The sequence below is a fragment of the Mustela nigripes genome, chromosome 6 (assembly GCF_022355385.1).
Source record: "Mustela nigripes isolate SB6536 chromosome 6, MUSNIG.SB6536, whole genome shotgun sequence".
NCBI lineage: Eukaryota > Metazoa > Chordata > Mammalia > Carnivora > Mustelidae > Mustela > Mustela nigripes.
This window is the reverse complement of record NC_081562.1, coordinates 144,024,375-144,029,751: the sequence shown is the minus strand read 5'-3', so window position 1 is coordinate 144,029,751 and position 5,377 is coordinate 144,024,375. Positions and strand designations below refer to the sequence as shown.

Below are 5,377 nucleotides of genomic sequence, written 5' to 3'. Positions count from 1 at the left end.
CAGAAAAATGTGGGTTAACCAAATCAGAGGAGACCCAAAATCATGGGGAGAATATAGGGGGTTAAAAGAAGTTTTTAAAAAAAGGTTAAAAAATTAATTAAATATATTATATTTATATATTTAATATGTATTAAATATATATTTAATTTTTTAACCTTTTTTTAAACTATATATATGTATACATATACATATATGTGTATATATATGTATATATATATATGTGTGTGTATATATGTGTATATATACACACACATATATATATGTGTTTATATATATATAAAACTGGTGAGTAGAACAGAGCCACCCACCTAATTTTGGGTGTTATTTTGGTCTCTTAGAAGAAACTACCTCCCCCGACGAGGAGAGGCAGGTTCCGAGGCTGTAGCACCTTCTGGAGTCTGGGTAGCTGTGGCCGGCAGTTCCCTCGCAGTCGTCCAGAATTCTAAGGCTTTCTGCAGAGATTTGAAAAATGGCAACAAATGAAAGTGTCAGCATCTTTAGTTCAGCATCCTTGGCTGTGGAGTATGTAGATTCACTTTTACCTGAGAACCCTCTACAAGAACCATTTAAAAATGCATGGAACTAAACGTTGGATAATTATACAAAGTTCCAGATTGCAACATGGGGATCCTTGATAGTTCATAAGGTCCTTTATTTCTTGTTCTGTTTACCTGGATTTTTGTTTCAATTTATACCTTACATGAAAAAGTACAAAATTCAAAAGGATAAACCAGAAACATGGGAAAACCAGTGGAAATGTTTTAAAGTACTTCTCTTTAATCACTTGTTTATCCAGCTTCCTTTGATCTGTGGAACTTATTATTTTACAGAGTATTTTAATATATCTTATGATTGGGAAAGAATGCCAAGATGGTACCTGCTTTTGGCAAAATGCTTTGGCTGTGTGGTGATTGAGGATACCTGGCACTATTTCCTGCATAGGCTCTTACACCACAAAAGAATATATAAATATATTCATAAAGTTCATCATGAGTTTTAGGCTCCATTTGGAATGGAAGCTGAATATGCACATCCCTTGGAAACTTTGATTCTTGGAACTGGATTTTTCATTGGAATCATGCTTTTATGTGATCACGTCATTCTCCTTTGGGCATGGGTGACTATTCATTTGATAGAAACTGTTGACGTCCATAGTGGTTATGACATTCCTCTCAACCCTTTAAATCTGATCCCTTTCTATGCTTGTTCTTGGCATCATGATTTCCACCATATGAACTTCATCAGAAACTATGCTTCAACACTTACATGGTGGGATAGAATTTTAGGAACAGACTCTCAATTTGTTGTTTACAATGAAAAAGATTGAAAAAAAAAAAAAACTGAATAAGTATCTCATCTAAACCTTCCTGAAGGTACACACTTTTTCTGAATTGAAGCAAGTAGCTACCATTGCTTCCGCAGAGCAGAAATAAACATGTGTCTTGGCTGCTAAGTGATACAGAGAACATTAACAACCTTTAATTATCTTCCTAGTGTGAACTTTTTCTACTTTACATAAAAGCTGTGTATGTGTAGAAATAGGTAAATAAGTATTTAAGTACGATTTTTCATCAGGAAGTGGTAAAGGCCATGTTGCTAACCTTATAGAAAAGTTTTAAGTTATGGAAGAAGTATTAATCTGTGTCTTTCCCCAGTAATATCATAGGCCTGAAGTTGAAATTGGTCTTTAAAATCTTCTAAACATATAGTGGCCATTTCAGAAACTCTCTTAGTAGGGTGTTGGCCTCATATTGAACTTTAAACATTTTTTGGAATTGCCTAAACATCAAAGTATCATGGGTTGAACCATATCAATTGACAGCGTGAGTGAGGCTGCCAAAGCAGGAAGAGCCAGCACGGAAAACTTCTTTCTTGTCCTGAGCCAGCTGGTTTGGGGTGATTCTTTCTTTGAGAAGTCCTTTGGGATTGCACTGTACTACTGGAGTCTATAAATTATAAATTGTAAGTTGAATATTTTAGTCTAAAGGTTTTCGGATTACTTGAAATTTTTAAAAAATTGAGCTTTATTTCTGCTATTTACCCTTTCATTTTTGTATATCAAGTTTTCATTATACTTCAAACTGTATCTTGAAACATGAACTGACTTGCTGTATTTGTACTTTGAGCTATTGAAATAAATGAGATTTTTTGTCTGTTTATCCAGGTTCCAATTTTGAACATCAGTTGTTTTATTTTATTTTTATAAAGAAAAGTACAGGAATCATTATATTATTGTTTTGCAATAAAAGGAATAATTTTACTTTTTTAAAAAAGAAGAAACTCCCAAAATTTTAAAGAAGGAAAACATAAATATATATATATATATATATATATATATATATATATATATATATGGGTAAACACAATGAAGGAATGGAATATTACTGTAAAGATAAAAATTTAAAAGAAATCCTAAAAAACAAATTGATAAGATAAATTAGTTGGTTGGGAAAAGAAAGAAAAAGAAAGTGGAGAGAATTTTCTCAGGCTGGAGACTAGAACAAAGCCCTGTGCTAGATTCTGGGAATATTTTGATCGGTTAGAAGAAATTGTTTCTCAAAATTTTTTAGAAGAAAAAAACCCTAAAACCCTATGTTTATACAAAAAATAAAGTTAGATACAATGAAGGATAAAATATGACTATAATAATGAAGTTCAAAAAGATTTTTTTTCAAGAAATTTATTGTTAGGATAAACTTTCCGAAAGTGGTCGATTTTCTGTTTCTTGAATTGCTGCTCTTTTACTCTTCAATCTCATGTTGGATTTGTAGGTATTTCGAATGTTTTGATAACTATCTAACTGAACTCCTGTGACCTGATGTCCTAAGCCTGCTATTCCTCTGCCATCTTGACTCCACCCCAGTTTTTCATTCTTAAATTACAATATTTTCACTACATATAAACATCCTCCTCTAATAATTTATTTTGAGAAATTCCCAAATCTGCAGATTGGAATCTTTCACTGAATACCAAGAAGGATTATTGTTCCTTGTTAGTGATTATAATCCTGATTTTTGTAAGATTTCAGTTGTGTATTTTGCTTAAGAAACTAAGTCAACATATTATCACTAAAATTAGCTGAAGTGAGGAAATTATTTCTGAATTTGAAAAAGGTAAAAGTGAACGTTGGTAAGGGAACATAAATACCTAAATGTGTTTGTCTGCCAGCATTGTGCTAAACGCTTTGAATGAATATGATCTTTTCAAAACTATGCAATGAAAAATAAATGTAAAAACAAAAAAATATAAAATATGTATTTAATTTAAGTAGGTATCATTCCATTCTTCCTAAAGTGTAGATTTTTACCCCTGGCATATCTCTCTCTTTTTATTTTTATTTTTTATTTAAGTTTAGTTAGTTAACATGCAGTAGAATTCAATGGTTCATCACTTACATTCTTATAATTTAGACGCCTTATGTCTAACATTTTATAAATTTTGGCTTAGAGTTTTATTTAATCATTTTATACTTGTATTCATATAAACCTTGTATATAATAGAGTATTTCATCTAATATGTTATTTAGAAGTTACTCTTTTCCATTTGAAATCTTGAACATATAAAGCATTTTTTTTCACTTATTGACTAACAAGTCATTTATTTTAAAACAGAAGTTGTACAAAGAGAATGGAAGGATATTTAGACTAGAGATAGTACCCATATCCTTTGTGCATATACTCTGGAGTTTATTCTTTTTTTTTTTTTAATTTATTTATTTTTCTAATTTCTTTTCAATGTTCCAGAATTCATTGTTTATGTTCCACACCTAGTGCTCCATGCAATATGTGCCTTCCACAATACACACTAGCAGGCTCACCCAACCTGCCAATCCCCTCCCCTCCAAAACCCTCAGTTAGTTCCTCAGAGTCCACAATCTCTCATGGTTTGTCTCCCCTCCAATATCCCCCAACTCCCTTTTCCTCTCCATCTCCCCACGTTCTCTGTGTCATTCCTTCTGCTCCCCAAATAAGAAAAAACACATGACAATTGACTCTTTCTGCTTGACTTATTTCACTCAGCATAATCTCTTCCAGTACCATCCATGTTGATACAAAAGTTTGGTATTCATCCTTTCTGATAAAGGCATAATACTCCATAGTATATATGGACCACATCCTCTTTATCCATTTGTCTGTTGAAGGGCATCTTGGTTCTTTCCACATCCTGGCGACTGTGGCCATTGCTGCTATGAATATTGGGGTACAGATGGCCCTTCATTTCACTACATCTGTATCTTTGGGGTAAATACCCAGTAGTGCAATTGCAGGGTCATTGGGGGGTTCTAATTTTAATTTCTTAAGGAATCTCTACACTGTTGTCCAAAGTGTCCAAAGTGGCTGCACCAACTTGCATTCCCAACAGTGTAAGAGGGTTCCCCTTTCTCCACATCCTCTCCAGCACATGTTTACTGTCTTGTTAATTTGGGCCATTCTAATGGTAATGGTAAGGTGGTATCTCAGTGTGGTTTTGATTTGAATCTCCCTGATGGCTACCAATAATGAACATTTTTGTATGAGTCTGTTAGCCATTTGTATGTCTTCATTGGAAAAGTGTCTGTTTATGTCTTCTGCCCATTTTTTGACATGATTATCTGTTTTGTATGTGTTGAGTTTGAGGAGATCTTTATAGATCTTGGATATCAGCCCTTTGTAATGTCATTTGCAAATACCTTCTCTATTCCGTGGGTTGCCTCTTTGTTCTGTTGACTGTTTCCTTTGTTGTGTGGTAGCTTTTGATCTTGATGAAGTCCCAAAAGCTCATTTTCACTTTTGTTTCCTTTGCCTTTGGAGAGATAATTTTTTTTAAGATTTTATTTATTTATTTGTCAGAGAGAGAGAGAGAGAGAGAATACAAGCAGGAAGAGTGGCAGACAGAGGCAGAGAGAGAAGCAGGCTCCCCACTGAGCAAGGAGCCAGATGTGGGACTCAATTCCAGGACCCTGGGATTATGACCTTAGCTGAAGGCAGCGGCTTAACAGACTAAGCAACCCAGGCATCCCTGGAGACAAATCTTGAATGAAATTGCTTTGGCCATTACCGAAGAGGTTACTGCCTATGTTCTCCTCTAGGATTCTGATGGATTCCTGCCTCACGTTGAAGTCTTTTATCCATTTTGAGTTTATCTTTGTGTATGGTGTAAGAAAATGGTTGAGTTTCATTCTTCTATGCATAGCTGTCCACTTTCCCCAGCACCATTTATTGAAGAGACTGTCTTTTTCCCACTGGATATTTTTTCCTGCTTTGATGAAATTAGTTGACCCCAAAGTCGAAGGTCTGTATCTGGGCTCTCTACTCTGTTCCACTGGTCTATGTGTCTGTTTTTGTGCCAGTACCATGCTCTCCTGGTGATCACAGCTTTGTAGTAAAGCTTGAAATCG

At 34.3% G+C, this 5,377-nt stretch overlaps 1 pseudogene; it reads left to right on the top strand.

Annotated features, from left to right (window-relative positions):
* The first annotated feature begins 411 nt into the window (after positions 1-411).
* Positions 412-1,348, top strand: LOC132020924 (methylsterol monooxygenase 1-like; annotated as a pseudogene).
* The last annotated feature ends 4,029 nt before the right edge of the window (positions 1,349-5,377 follow it).